Genomic DNA, 14,287 nt, shown 5'->3' on the forward strand with positions numbered 1-14,287 from the left:
TCGTCAACCAAAATACTTTTAGAAAAAGAAAAAAAAAAAGAGAAGGAAGAGGTGAAGAAGATTCTGTTTCATTTCTCATGAAACATGTTTAGAATTCAAAATACTAAAATGAGGAGGGGAGCTGTAGTTCATATAAGCACATATATGGAAACTCTCATTTTATTTTATTATGATGTGTAAACAGGAAGAAACTCAAAGGAATGAAGTAAAAATATATGAATCTCCTGATTGTTGCAGAGTATCTTCATCAAGCCAAGCTTTTGGTGGGCGTAAGAGATCACATGTTATCGTTGCAACTCTTTGCAGCAAGTGTGTGTCTTTCATTTGCTGCTGCTTCAGCAGAACCAGTATTATCAACAACTGATGGGAATATGATAAATCTTGACATTTCTGCTCCATTGGAAGAATGAAATTAGTCTGATTGAGCTTTCTGCAGTTTCTGATACTGAGTTTGTCAACCCTATCAAGCATTGAAATGAAATTATTCTTACAGTTGAAAGACCTCATGAATTAGAGGTAAAGTTATGTTCTTTTCCTCTTTCAACTTTTAGGTTGGATCCAAGGTAATTTGATTAGTAAGTTTTCGTGATAAACTGTGGCATCATTTGTAGTTTTACCTATTAAACAGATTGACTGTATTTTGTTTGGCATCATTTGTAGTTTTACCTATTAAATAGATTGACTGTAATTTGTTCGCCTCAAAGTCTATCCTGTTAATGTGAGAGATAATTTTACCACATCAACCAGTAGGAAAGACCGCAAGATTTCACTTCAGTTTTTTAAGGTCATACTCGTAATCCAAATTGTTTACTAGGTTACCTGCAATGCAGATTAAAAAAAGGGCGTGTCTTTAATGAGTGGTATACTATTGCTAATAACCTACTAATGCTCCACCTATTGAATTTAAGCCCAATTTCCTTTTTTCTTCACTGTTGTTAGCATTCCTAGCCAAATACAGGTGAATATGCATGGGAATGCAAATGTGTGATTTGTGAGGATTATGAGTTGAGAAAAATATAATTTTTTATTTCTTTGTGCTCAATTAGGAGTTAGAATGAAATTTTAAACAAATATATGTACTCCCTTAGTCCGAGCAACCAGTTTACTGTTTTGTGGGTGGGGGCTATGCCACTAAGTTACTGAAGATTGTTTCACCTTTTACAAAGAAAATGTGTTGTATTTTTTAAATAAAGAAAATGCATGCTTTTTCTATAATTTCGGAACTCCAAATTTCTGTTCAAGTTGAGATGTATTTCATTTTCTTTCAGGTCGACTGACATCTCTGTCTTTGCTTTTTCATGTCTGGTAAAGTGTTGAATAGATATCAGCATATAGTTTTCTTAATCTGTTTACATGTTCTCAGAGTTGATACCAAATCATTCTACAGGAGGATCACTTGAAAATGATAATCTCAAGGTTTTACTATAGTCTAAACCACGTGTTGTGGTGGACAGAGAGTGATCAATACATTGCCAAGTCAAACAAGGTATGCAAACCCAACCTACAAGATAAGGCAACTTGACAGCAATAACTGTAGTAACCCATGTTGTATAGTAATGATCATAGTGACAGTGCATGTGAAGTCATTATAGTAACCCATGTTGTATAGAAACTCTTATCAAACTTTTAATCTTAATATGGAGCATCATTTTTACTTGCATCACCACAATTTAAAAAAATGTTGGCCCGGGAATAGCACGGACATCATATCTCTAGTTTATAGTATACAAGCTGACTTGAAATAACATGAACCTGTAAATATTCTGATATGTCACCCCTAAGTATGCTCTATAGACAGTCAAAAATATTCTGATATGTCAGTAAACGTATGTTTTAAAATGGGCAAAATGAGCTGAAATAAACAAATAAAGTTTAGTGCAAATTTGATCAAAGAATACATGTCTGCGTTCAATTCTTTTGCGAATTTGTTTACTGCTTAAGCAAAACTGTTTTTATCCAAATAAAATAATTTCCAGATGAAGTACCAATAAAAAAAAAGTAATTGATAACTGATGTCCATGAACTCTAGGTTATTTATATGATACATGCCAGAGTTCAGGTAAATTGTAGTCTTTCTCCTCATCTTGTTTCTTCTAAATTACCTGTCAAGTTTCTAGATTATGAACTACACGCATCTTATCATTGGGAGCTTTTATATTACCTATATTTTATGTAACCTGTGTAATGTATCCTGCTGGAGCTACTACTTTTTCCCTGATTGGTATATTCTTGAATTATAACTTGAAAATATAAAAAAGTTTATCCTAACTCACTGACATTACATACTTTCTTGAATTTCACATGACAGCAGAACAGATAGTGCATTAACAGTGGTTGTATTCTGTTTTGAGATATCAGAAAAATCTGGTTTTGTTTGGCTGACTTCTCATGTATAAAAACCTATTCCACACAAGAAGTCACTATGATCATCATGCACAATATGCTATTGGAATGATTCTCCTTGGCAATGTTTACATGCCAAACGATTGCATAGTTCAAAGCTAATAATATTTCTTTTGTAAATTTATTTGATGGAGTTTGATATGCAACTGACTTGGAACTGTTTATGAAAACTACTGATATAATTGAAGTGATCATTGGTTTTTATATAAAGCAACACTTCAGTATATAATCAAGAACCTTTAGCATGTCCTTGTTTCATCATCTCCTACATTAGTTTTAAAAATGCTCAAAAGATTAGTTAACATCAAAGGAGATGAAATGAGGCGTCTGATTTACTGGTTGAAGTTTCTGATTTATTATACAGGTATTTATAATGACCTAATTGGAGTGGTTGCCAAAACCAGTTATCTTCCCCTAAATCATAGGAAGGTAGTGAAGTCCAACCACATTCCTCCCCTAAATCATAGGAAAGTCACTGGGAAGGTAGGTACAGAAGTGTAGTATGGGTATGTGTAATTATATACCTTGAATATATACAAATAGGACTATTTGTGGTCAACAAACCTCAACCAAGTCCCAATAAAACAGAATAAATTTTGGAACCTTGTGATTAATAATTTGTGGCAGCAAATCCGTTTTTGTTTCAAGGTAAAACAAAACAAGGTAATAAGTCAAAGTAGACTAGCAGAATACAAGGTAAAATACTAGCCAACAACTAAGTTGAAACTTGAAACAACATTAATGAACCTGTGTATATTTCAACTGAGCAAATCAGAACATAATCTTGCTATGAATTCTAGACTCAAAAATCAGTGCTTTCCTTTAAATTGCGGTTGTCAGAAATGTCTGTGGTGATGATGTTGATGTCTGTGTTCATCCAATCCAAAGCACTGCAAAACAGGGAAACATACTACAAAGAGACACCTCTTTAACACAGAGAAAGTAGAAGAAACTACAAAACAAGGGCAACAACAACATGCCAAGAATGGATCATCATATGGTCTATTTCCTTCATGTTGATGATGATGACGACCCATCTTCTTCTTTGACCTGATCAATATACAAAACCAATGATTACCCATTACTCAATTGGCAAAACAAAAGTTACCCCTTAACTAAAACTCTGCTATAATTGAGCAAAAAGATCAGATCTTTAACAAAAATATGAGTAATTTAGATAGATTACCTTGAGCTATGAACCTCCTGTTTCTTCTTCTTCTTCTTCTTAAGCTAAAAGAATAATGCAAGAGTAATTGTAAAAGGAGGGACGCAGAGGAGATTGGTTGGAAGGAGAATAGCTGTATCAGACCAGCAAAATTGGGAGGAATAAGACTCTTTGTAGTTGAACTAAAAAAAGAGTTATAAAGCGTGTGAATTTCGCGTTAGGTTGTCACAATTATAATTATTTGGCAAGTAGATAGCACTCCTACTAATATAAAATTTCATAAAATTAGGTATCCAGGCTTTTGCTACCGTTAGTATTCTACAAGTCTAATCCAATTGGACCAAAAATCAGACGTGGCATTAAGTGGCTGGTTCAGTTGATCTGGACAATAAGAATATAAAAAGGCATCATACGAAGTATCCCGTGTTTACACAAGGTCCCGGGAAGAGATGCTTTCACGGTTCGAACCGATGACCTATAAGGGGTCGTTTGGTATGAGGTATAAGAAGGTATATTGCTGGTATAAAAATTTAATACCACCTAAATACTTTGTTTGGTTAGCAAATTTGGTATAAGTTATCCCATAATTAAAATTAGTATCGGGATAACTTATACCTTGTAGAGGGTGGGGTAATTAGTGTCGGGATAACGTATACCTTCTTTTTAAAAATTATGCAATTGTCATTTTTAATACAATATATCAAACAACGAATAAAAAATAATATTATGATAACTAAGCATCACTTATTTCGGTTCAAACCTAACGACTCTAGTTCAACGAAAACAACGTTTGTGTTGCTTTATAGAAAAGGGCATATTCTTTTCTGATTTTAAATTATTATACACGTTGGCTTGGGGGCAATGATTAGTTTCTTCTATAGTGGATTAGTGGTACAAGCTGGGAAGTGGGAATGCTATTTGGACTTTTGAGGCAAAGCCACTGCAAATAATATATTGAACATAACATGAGGATTGAAGACTTTGATTAAAAAACTGAAGCTTGACTTGTTAATCATGATTCATGAGCAGTTGATTTCTGTATATATAATTTTATTATTAGTTAACTATATCTGGATATTAAGCTGAAGTCAATAAATGCAGCTATCATATCAGATTACCACTTACCAGTATATGTCCTTGTCGATATCTATTATGCTTGAAAAGAAATGTAAATAAACAACAACAACAAAATGGATCTCGAAATGTTTGGTAGTGATCTAGCTTCTCGGTGTTTAACTTGGAGAAAAAAAAGGAAAATTCAATGCCGTGCTTATGCTTTATGGATCTGTGGTTCACATAGTAGTTATGTGGCATTACGCATTTACGATAACTAATATTTATGAACGTGTGTTGCACATTAATAATGACACACAATGGTTTAGACATTTAATTATATGAGGGAACAATAAAATTAATTAATAAGAGAAATTTTATGTATGATAATACAATAATCATCTAAATACCGAAAAATATTATTACATTAGCATAATACATGAATTTAAAATAAAAAGTCATCATCAAAACTTATATAAATGATCAATTTTGTCATGTTAGTTAGATAATTATGTATTACTTCATCTGTTCCACTTGAAGTGATTTTTTGGTTGCTTTCACACGTATTAAGGAATCCAACTTTTAGCATTAATTAAAAATATAATTGACGATATTAACCTTAAAGTGGACCAGGGGAGTATAGTTTAAAAGTATTTAATATGATGGTATCTTACCGAACACTATTGTGTGTATATTTTCTTCTAATGATTTGGCTGATCTGCCTTAATCAGAACTCTTGTTGATCTTGATATCTCTCTTGAAAGTGCAACATACAGTTGTTCATGCAAGAAAATACATTGCGATAAATATAGTCTAATATTTAGGATATTTGTCTTTGTGCGTTATTTATTATATTTGCAAAATACAAACATACTAAAAATTATTTTGACACAGATTTAAAAGGATATTCCTTAGTTTCGGAAGGCTAAAATTGAATTCAGGAATAAGAATATACTTAGAAGCACATTGACCAATATAATAATTTTTGCATGTATGATGTTGCTGTCAAAACTTCTATATACCATTTGTTTGTTATTACATAAGGTATTCGGTGTATCTAAATTTTTCAGTAGCATGAATGACATTTTTTTTAAAAAAATCAACCTATATCCAATGGAAGATTAAAGTAAGGTAGAAGGTCATTTGATATTAAAGCATTTAAGTATTCTTCTTGGTAAAAATTATTGGTATCATTTTCTGCTGAGTCAAAAACTGAAAAATATTTTGTCTTTACTATAAAATTTTGCAATCAACCTTTTATTTAGTTGATCAACATATTCATTTTTTCTAGCTAAGATACCTTTTTAATTCTATTATGCAATTTGCACAAATTACGTTTTAATCTAATGATAGAAATATTTCTCTTATTAAATGCACTACTATTATCATCGGGGTGGATAACCAGGTATTTAGCAAGAAACAAATCATCTTTTATTGGATGCTCTTCTTCGTTCCCGACACGAAGTAAGAAGACACTGAACTCTGGATCTGTTGTTGCTTTATATTTCTTGTTAGTTGAATCTTTCTCATTTGAGGTCAGAATTATAACTTTGGCAAGCTAGCTTTTATAGTCTCCGCTTTTGTCGATTTTGGAACTACTGGTAGTACTTAACAGAAATCACCTCCCAAACTATTTATTTGTCACCAAACGGTTCATTAATATCCAATATATCTCTAGAACTCCGGTCAATTATTTCGATCGTTTGACACTTAGCCATAAGTGCTTCATCCCATATTATTAATTTTGCTTTCCTTATAAATTAAGCATCATTGTTGTGCTTTGATATATTTGTAATGGTTATATATAATGGTTATTTAAGTTGTTTGAATATGTATATCAAATCTAATGTGGGTGGCCTCACAATAAAATCATTCATGGTACATCACTTGCTATTATTGCTAACAGTCATGCCTCTTAATATGATATTTGCAAGTAATGCATGACATAGAAATATTATTCTGATTCCGCCGGAGGCATCTACAAAGAATAATCCTGCTATACCAGAGTATACTCTTTATAATATAATCTTGAAAGCTTGTTCATGTTTAGGATTTCGCTTTGATTGTGCTTCCTCAGACACTTGTATAACATTTTGATTCTTAACAATATACTAACATTTTTACTTTGTGTTCTAATTTTTTTAATCTCTAACGCTCTTTTTATGGAATAAATTTGTGTATCCTAGGATTTTTTTAACTTGAATACGAATTTTACTTATATGATGAATTTAAAAATAATTGAATTAGATTCTCTTGCTAAATAATTAATTAAAAGATCTAATTATTTGAGTTTAACATAAAAAATAATTTATTCTATGTTAATTCAGATCTTAATATTAGTTTATCTCTTGGTTTGAATAATTAATCTTAATTATAATTTTATCCACCAAATATTTTATTTTCAAAGAGTAAAAGATTGATATGACACTTCACTTTTAGATCATTATGTTTGTAGAATCATTAGTGATATTGACTATTACCAACCATTTTGTTTCTCTTTCTCACACATTTATATTCTTAAATATTTTTTATAACGACCCGACTGGTCGTTTTGAGTATTGTGGCTCATTTTCTCTATTTATTGCTTCCTCTATGTTGTATTATGGTTATGTGACTTGCCGATGTATTTGCTTTTGGTTTCGGGTGAGTTTCAAAGTCAAATGGGATACATAGTCCCTAAGTTGGAAGTATAAGTTGAAAGAGTTGACAGTAGTTTGACTTCTGGGTGGACGACTCCAGAATGGAGTTTTGACTATTCCAATAACTCCGTATGGTAATTTTGGTCTTACGAGTGTGTCCGGATGTTGATTTGGATTCCCGTAGGTCATTTCGGCTTGAATAAGCGAAAGTTATAAAATTAAAGGTTTGGAAGGTTGAGAAGTTTAACGGGAGTTAAATTTATTGATATCGGGGTCGAACTTCGATTACTGAAGTTGGAATAGGCCTGTCATGTCATTTATGACTTGTGTACAAAATCTAAGGTTAATCAGAGTTGTTTTAGTATGATTCCACGTTAGTTTTGGAAGGCGGATGTTCATAGTTTCAATAGGCTTGAATTAGGTTGTGATTCGTAGAATCGATGTTGTTTGATGTGATTTTAGGCCTTGAGTAGGTCTGTTAGGTGTTTTGGAACTTTTTTGATATATTCGGACATGGTCCTGGGGGCCCCGGGTGTGATTTGGATTGAATTCGGAACCAATTTGGACTTAATCATTTTTGCTGAAGCTTAAGCTATTCTGGTGTCATCGCACCTGCGGTGGAAATAGCCTCAGGTGCGGACTCGCTGGTGCGAATGAAGAAATGCAGAAGCGTAAAGGGGCAGCCCAGGCCTAGGTTCGCAGGTGCGGACACCTGGGTGCAGATGCGCCTCAGCAGGCGCAAACGTTTCTTCCACAGAAGAGGCATTTGGGAAGGCCTTTTGTAGGACCATAGGTGCGGTCTAGTCTCCGCAGAAGCGGGCTCGCTGATACGAGCAATTGGTCCGCAGAAGCGGAATTTCGTGGCATAAGCTGGAACTGCACCTGTGATAGATTGTTCCGCAGGTGCGACGGTGAGCCCGCAGATGCGAAATCGCTAGGCAGAAAAGGGCTTAGGTCGAGAGTTTCATCTCATTTTTTATTTTTGGACCTAGAGAGCTCGGTTTGTGGTGATATTTCGAGAAATTTTTAAGGAAATCATTGGGGTAAGTGATTCTAACTCATTTTTGGATATATTACATGAATTCATCGTTATTTTTGTCATTAAATTAGTGATTTGAGTTGGAAAAATGTGGAAAAATATTGTAAAACTCCTTAAACTAAAATTTGGAATTTTGAAAGGCGATTTGAAGTCGAATTTGAGTAATTCTTATATGGTTGGACTCGTTATTGAATAGATATTCGAATTTTGTAATTTTGGTCAGGTTTCGAGACGCAAGCCCGGGGTTGACTTTTTTAGTTGACTTTTTGTTTTTCTTTAAAGACTGCAACTTTATTGTTCGGAATAGCTTCCTATAATTTATATTTATGGTATGAAGTTGTTTTGGCTAGATTCGAGCCGTTCGGAGTTGGATAATCGCGGAAAAGACTTACTAGTTGATTGAGTTAGCGTGCTTTGAGGTAAGTGTCTTGTCTTACTTTGCGTGGGAGAATTTTCCCTTAGAATTGGTATTGTTTCGTGTTAATTGTGATATATGGAAGCCGTGTATGCATGGTGACTAATATGTACACATGCTAAATGTGGTAATTAACTGGTTTTAGCTATTTAGATTCCTTTTATGCCTTTAATTAAGTTACCATAATATGTTATATTCAGCATCATTTGTTTATCTTCACATGCTTTACTTGTCATCATTAATACTTGTCTTATCTCTTACTTGTTAATTGTCTTTACATGTTTAGTCGAAGTTATTGTTTTCTCTATTCCTTATTCATTATTTAACCGTTGAGTTCCTTACTATTGAAGTTGTTATTTCTTGGAATATCTTGTTGTTGAAATTGGTATTGAGTTATAAAGGCCGTGATTCATATTGAGGTGCAGTGGTAAAGTGGTGAAATACCATTCTTGTTGAATTTTTTTTTTTACTTTCCGTTGTTATTGTTGAGACTCTTGTGCATATTGTGGTTGAGCCTTGGGCTATTTATTATGGAAAAAATATTATTGTTGACTTCTTTGGCAAGTTGTGATATTAGGCACTTGAGGAGCGATTTGTGATACGTTGTGATATTGATACAGATGCGGTGGTATAATGGTTGGGGTTAAAAATTCATGCGGTAACGGGCTTGATACACATGTTTCTAGTAGGGGAAGTACTTGAAGCCACACAGTGTGATAAGGTGAGCTAAAACGCGGGAAGCTAATTCGGAAAAATATTTTTCAAAACTAAATGCAAGATCCCGCGATGATATAAGGAGAGATTGTGAATTGTTTGGTGATATGAGACTACGAGGCGGTACCTCGGTAGTGATTCTTGTTGATACTTTTTTATTACATCACTTGTGTTTTGGTTGCTTTATTTCCTTGGCATGTTATTCCTTATTTTCTTCCGTGATGCCTTAATTATCTTAGTTTAGTGTAACTATTCCTGGTATATTTCTTCATTGCTTCATCTCCATTGTATATCATTATCACACTGTCATTTACCTGTTCATTTTTCTTATTTATTTCATTAGGGCCTTGACCAAACCTCGTCACTACTCTACCGAGGTTAGGCTTGGCACTTACTAGGTAGCGTTGTGGTATACTCATGATACGCTTCTGCACATCTTTTTGTATAGATCTAGGTACCTCCTACCAGCCCAGGTACCAGTGAGCCAAGTTTGGATTTGGAAACTTCAAGGTATACTTGCCGGCGTCCGCAGGCCTCGGAGTCACCCTCTATCTAGTTCTATTTTATTTTCCTTTTTTTTTATAGACACTGTTGTATAGGGATGTTCAGTAAACTCTTGTAGAGCTTTTGACTTGATATCACCAGATTTTGGGAGTCTGTTTCTATTGAGTTGCGGAGTTCTTTTATGGTAGTTGTTGAGTTATTTGAGAAGTTTTATCATTATCTCAGTTATATTTTGCATGTATGTTAGGCTTACCTAATCTTAGAGACTAGGTGCCATCACGACATCCTACTAAGGGAAATTGGGGGGTCGTGACATTTTCTTAGTTGTTTAATAATTGGATATTTTTCAGTATTACGCAAAAAATTGATAAAAAATATTATTTGAGTAGGAAAATAGTTCAAATATAATATAAAAATATATTATCATGGGGATATTTTATTTTCTCAATTTTAACCTTTTATTGTAATGACCCTACCGATCATTTTGAGTATTCCCGATCCCCTATTCATTGCCTCATTTATGTTATATTGTGGCTATGTGACTTGGTGGGAGTGTTTGGTTTTGGTTTCGGGCGAGTTTCAGAGTGGAATGGGACATATAGTCCCTAAGTTGGAGCTTTAAGTTGAAAGAGTTGACCGTATTTTGACTTCTGGGTAGATGACTCCGGAATGGAGTTTTGACTATTCTAATAAATCTGTATGGTGATTTTGGTCTTAGGAATGTGTCCGGATGTTGATTTGGATGCCCTTAGGTCATTTCAGCTTGAATTGGCGAAAGTTAGAAAATTGAAGGTTTAGAAGGTTGAGAAGTTTGACCGGGAGTTGACTTTATTGATATCGGGGCTGGACTTTGATTACAGAAGTTGGAATTGGTCTGTCATGTCATTTATGACTTGTGTGCAAAATTTGAGGTTAATCGAAGTTGTTTTGGTATGATTCGACGTTAGTTTTGGAAGTTGGATGTTCATAGTTTCAATGGGCTTGAATTGGGTTTATGATTCGTAGAATCGATGTTTTTATGTGATTTTAGGACTTGAGTACTCTGTTAGGTGTTTTGAAACTTGTTGGTATATTCGGACAGGGCCCCGGGGCCCCCATGTGTGATTAGGATTGAATCCGGATCAAATTTGGACTTGTGTGATTGCTGAAGTTGGGATGTGTCTGGTGTAATTGCACCTGCGCACTTTGGGCCACGAGAGCGAATTATGGCCTTGCTCAGCTAGGACAGTAGATGTGGTCCGAGTCTTGCAGAAGCGGACTCGCAGGAGCGATTGAGATAGCGCAAAAGCAGAAATGGCTGGCCAAGCCTAGGGTCGTAGAAGCGGAACCCTTTCGCAGATGCGAGAGCACATATACGCATATTCTCCATAGGAGCGGACATGTGATTTGGCCGCAGAAGAGAAATCTCCTAAGCTTAAGTTGGAACCGCACCTGCGGTGGAGTTTTCGCAGGTGCGGCATTGCAGGTGCGACCCTAGGCCCGCAGAAGTGAGGATCGCTGGGTAGAAAAGGGGTCTTCGTGGGTGTGAGTTTCATAATCCATTTTTGGACTTAGAGAGCTCGGTTTGTGGCAATATTTCAAGGAAATAATTGGGGTAAAAAATCCTAACTCAGTTTTGGTTAAATTACACGAATCTATTGTTAATATCATCATTTAATTAGTGATTTGAGTTGGAAATTTGAGGAACAATTGTGAAAACGTCTTAGGCTAAAATTTGGAGATTTGAAAGGCGATTTGAGTAATTCTTGTATGGTTGGACACGTTATCGAATGCGTTTTCGGATTTTGTAATTTTGGTCGGGTTCTGAGGTGCGGGTCTGGGTTGACTTTTTGAGTTGACTTTTTATTTCTTTGCAAAGATCGTATCTTTATTGTTCGAAATAGTTTCCTATAGTTTATATTTATGGTATGAGATTTTTTTGCTAGATTCGAGCCGCTCAGAGTTGGATAATTGAGGAAAAGGCCTACTAGTGGATTGAGTTAGCATGTTTTGAGGTAAGTGTCTTGCTTAACTTTGTGTGGGGGAATTACCCCTTAGGATTGTTGTTGTTTTGTGATAATTGTGAGGTGTGGAAGCCGTGTACGCAAGGTGACGAGTGTGTACATGGGCTAAATGTGAAAATTAACGGTTTTAGCAATGTGCATTCCTTTCATGCCTTAATTGATTTATCTTAACATGTTGTACTCATCATCATTGATCTATTTTCGCATGCTCTACTTGTCTTATGTCTTACTTGTTAATTGCTCTACATATTTAGTTGAAGTTCTTGTTTCCTTTATTCCATATTCATTATGTAATCATTGAATTCTCTATTTGAAATTGTTATTCTTGGAATATCTTGTTGTTAAAATTGGTATTGAGGTATAAATGTCGTGATTCACATTAAGGGAAAGTGTTAAGTTGTGAAATACTATTCTTGTTGAGTTATTCACTTTCGGGTGTTAATGTTAAGACTCCTGTGTACATTGTGGTTGAGCCATGGGCTATTTATTGTGAGATCACCATTGCTGTTTATTTCTTTGGCAAGTTGTGATATTGGTTACTTGAGGTGCGGTTTGTGACGTCGAAATTCTAAATCTCTGTCTTTCTATTCTCTCACAGATGGTGAGGACACGCATAGCTGGATCTGATGATCAGAGATATTCATCAATTGGCTTCGTTGGGGGTTCGGTTAGTAGATTCTGAGGATGGTGGAGTTGTAATCCAAAACACTGCAAAATCATCCCTCATAGCTGAAGTCAAGGAAAGGCAGTACGAGGACCCAGAGTTGGTCGAGTTGAGAGAGCGAGTTCCGCAGCAGAAGAAGCCATTGTTAGAGCTCAAGGGAGATGGGGTTCTCAGATACAAGGGTCGTTTGTGTGTTCCAGATGTAGCAGGGCTACGAGACAGGATTATGTCAGAGGCAAATTGCTGCTATTTATAAAGATTGGCCATGTGTGGCATGCATAGTATGTTTCTGGCTACGTGCAGGTTGGTTTTAACCTAGTGTACGAAGGATACTCTGGAAAAAGTTTCCAAAGTCTCCAAGAGTAAACATTCGAGGACGAATGTTCCCAAGGGGGGAGTGATGTTACACCCTATATTTTCGTATGTAAAAATGCGTCGTAAGCAAACTAATGTAGGACAAAAAAATGAGATAATATTTAAAAGTATATAAAGTAAGTTAATCATGTTACCTCTGAGGTTACAAATATTGAAGATCATGAACAACAAGTACAAAGAGGGTTGGACAGTTCAGAAGCTAAAGCAATTAAATAAAACAATGTTTCATCGAAAGTCGACAAGTTGGGAATGTTATAACATGTACCTTTGGGGTGAGACTAGGGTGATTAACATGATAAAGAGATTATGTTATGATTTATATTAGTCGTATTACATCCGTGTGTTATGTTTTTAAGTCAAGCGAGTTGTGGAACAAAAGTCGATGAAAGTCATCACAAGTTACATTCATAAGTTTTACTGAAACTTTGGGTCAAATGTAACTGCAATTTTCTCCCAATATACTTAGATTTATGGTGTGTTCCACCCATCAAATTAAAGATCTATGAGTCTATTTTCCAACGCATTAAACCATTTGTCAATACGACATCGGAGTAGAGAGATATGTGCATTTTTGCGATACTGCGCAAGCTGCTAGGTGACAAGTAGGTGTGTCACCTACTTGCTTAAATGAAAGCCCAAAAATGGGCCATTTCGGGTCGTCCAAAGAGGCCTTTTAAGGGCCTATTTTCTTCATATATTAGACTTAAAATAGAGCATAATAACCAGACATAAGCTCTGCAAAGAATCCTCCCAAAAATTTCCCACAAACCCTAATTGATTTTCTCTCCCTTTCAAGTTCCAATTGGAGGTAAAACTTAGAGTTTGAAGAACCAAGATAGGAGCTGAGTTATCCAACAAATAAGGTGAGTTTACTGCTCTCTTTCATCCATTTTTTCTTCTGTAAATTCATGGTAAGTCGTTCTATACTTGTAAGAACTCACGGGATGGTGATCGGAAGCCGTGAGTTCGAGTTATTCACTTGTAGCGGACTGTTTTGTGGACTGTTTTGTGTTGCTATTGGGCTGCGTGTTTTATTACTATTTTGTGGAGTTTTGGAGGAGGAAGGGGGTTTATAAACACCATATAAATGTAGGGTGGTTGGCTGGTCGTTCGTCATAACATTTTCGGGTCGTTTGACACTACTACGGTGGTCGTTTTGTGTACGAAGAGATTGGGGTGTGTTGGGCTGTTTTGTAGTATTTGATGGTGTATATAGGGCTGGAAAATGATGTATATATGTTGTTATTGTTCTGTCCTTGTATTGTTGGTGTTATCTTGAAGTTGGAGGAAGGGCATATTATAGGGGAGATGCT

The 14,287-nt window shown here is 35.2% G+C and overlaps 1 long non-coding RNA gene across 1 annotated transcript; it reads right to left on the bottom strand.

The window, feature by feature from the left end:
• Positions 1–580: 580 nt before the first annotated feature.
• On the bottom strand, positions 581–3,802 carry LOC104114680 (uncharacterized). The gene is made up of 3 exons (XR_690452.3): positions 3,590–3,802; positions 1,899–3,453; positions 581–1,614 (listed from the first exon to the last, which is right to left on the bottom strand). It is a non-coding gene; the product is annotated as an uncharacterized lncRNA (long non-coding RNA).
• Positions 3,803–14,287: the final 10,485 nt, after the last annotated feature.

The sequence above is a fragment of the Nicotiana tomentosiformis genome, chromosome 3 (genome assembly GCF_000390325.3).
Source record: "Nicotiana tomentosiformis chromosome 3, ASM39032v3, whole genome shotgun sequence".
Lineage (NCBI taxonomy): Eukaryota > Viridiplantae > Streptophyta > Magnoliopsida > Solanales > Solanaceae > Nicotiana > Nicotiana tomentosiformis.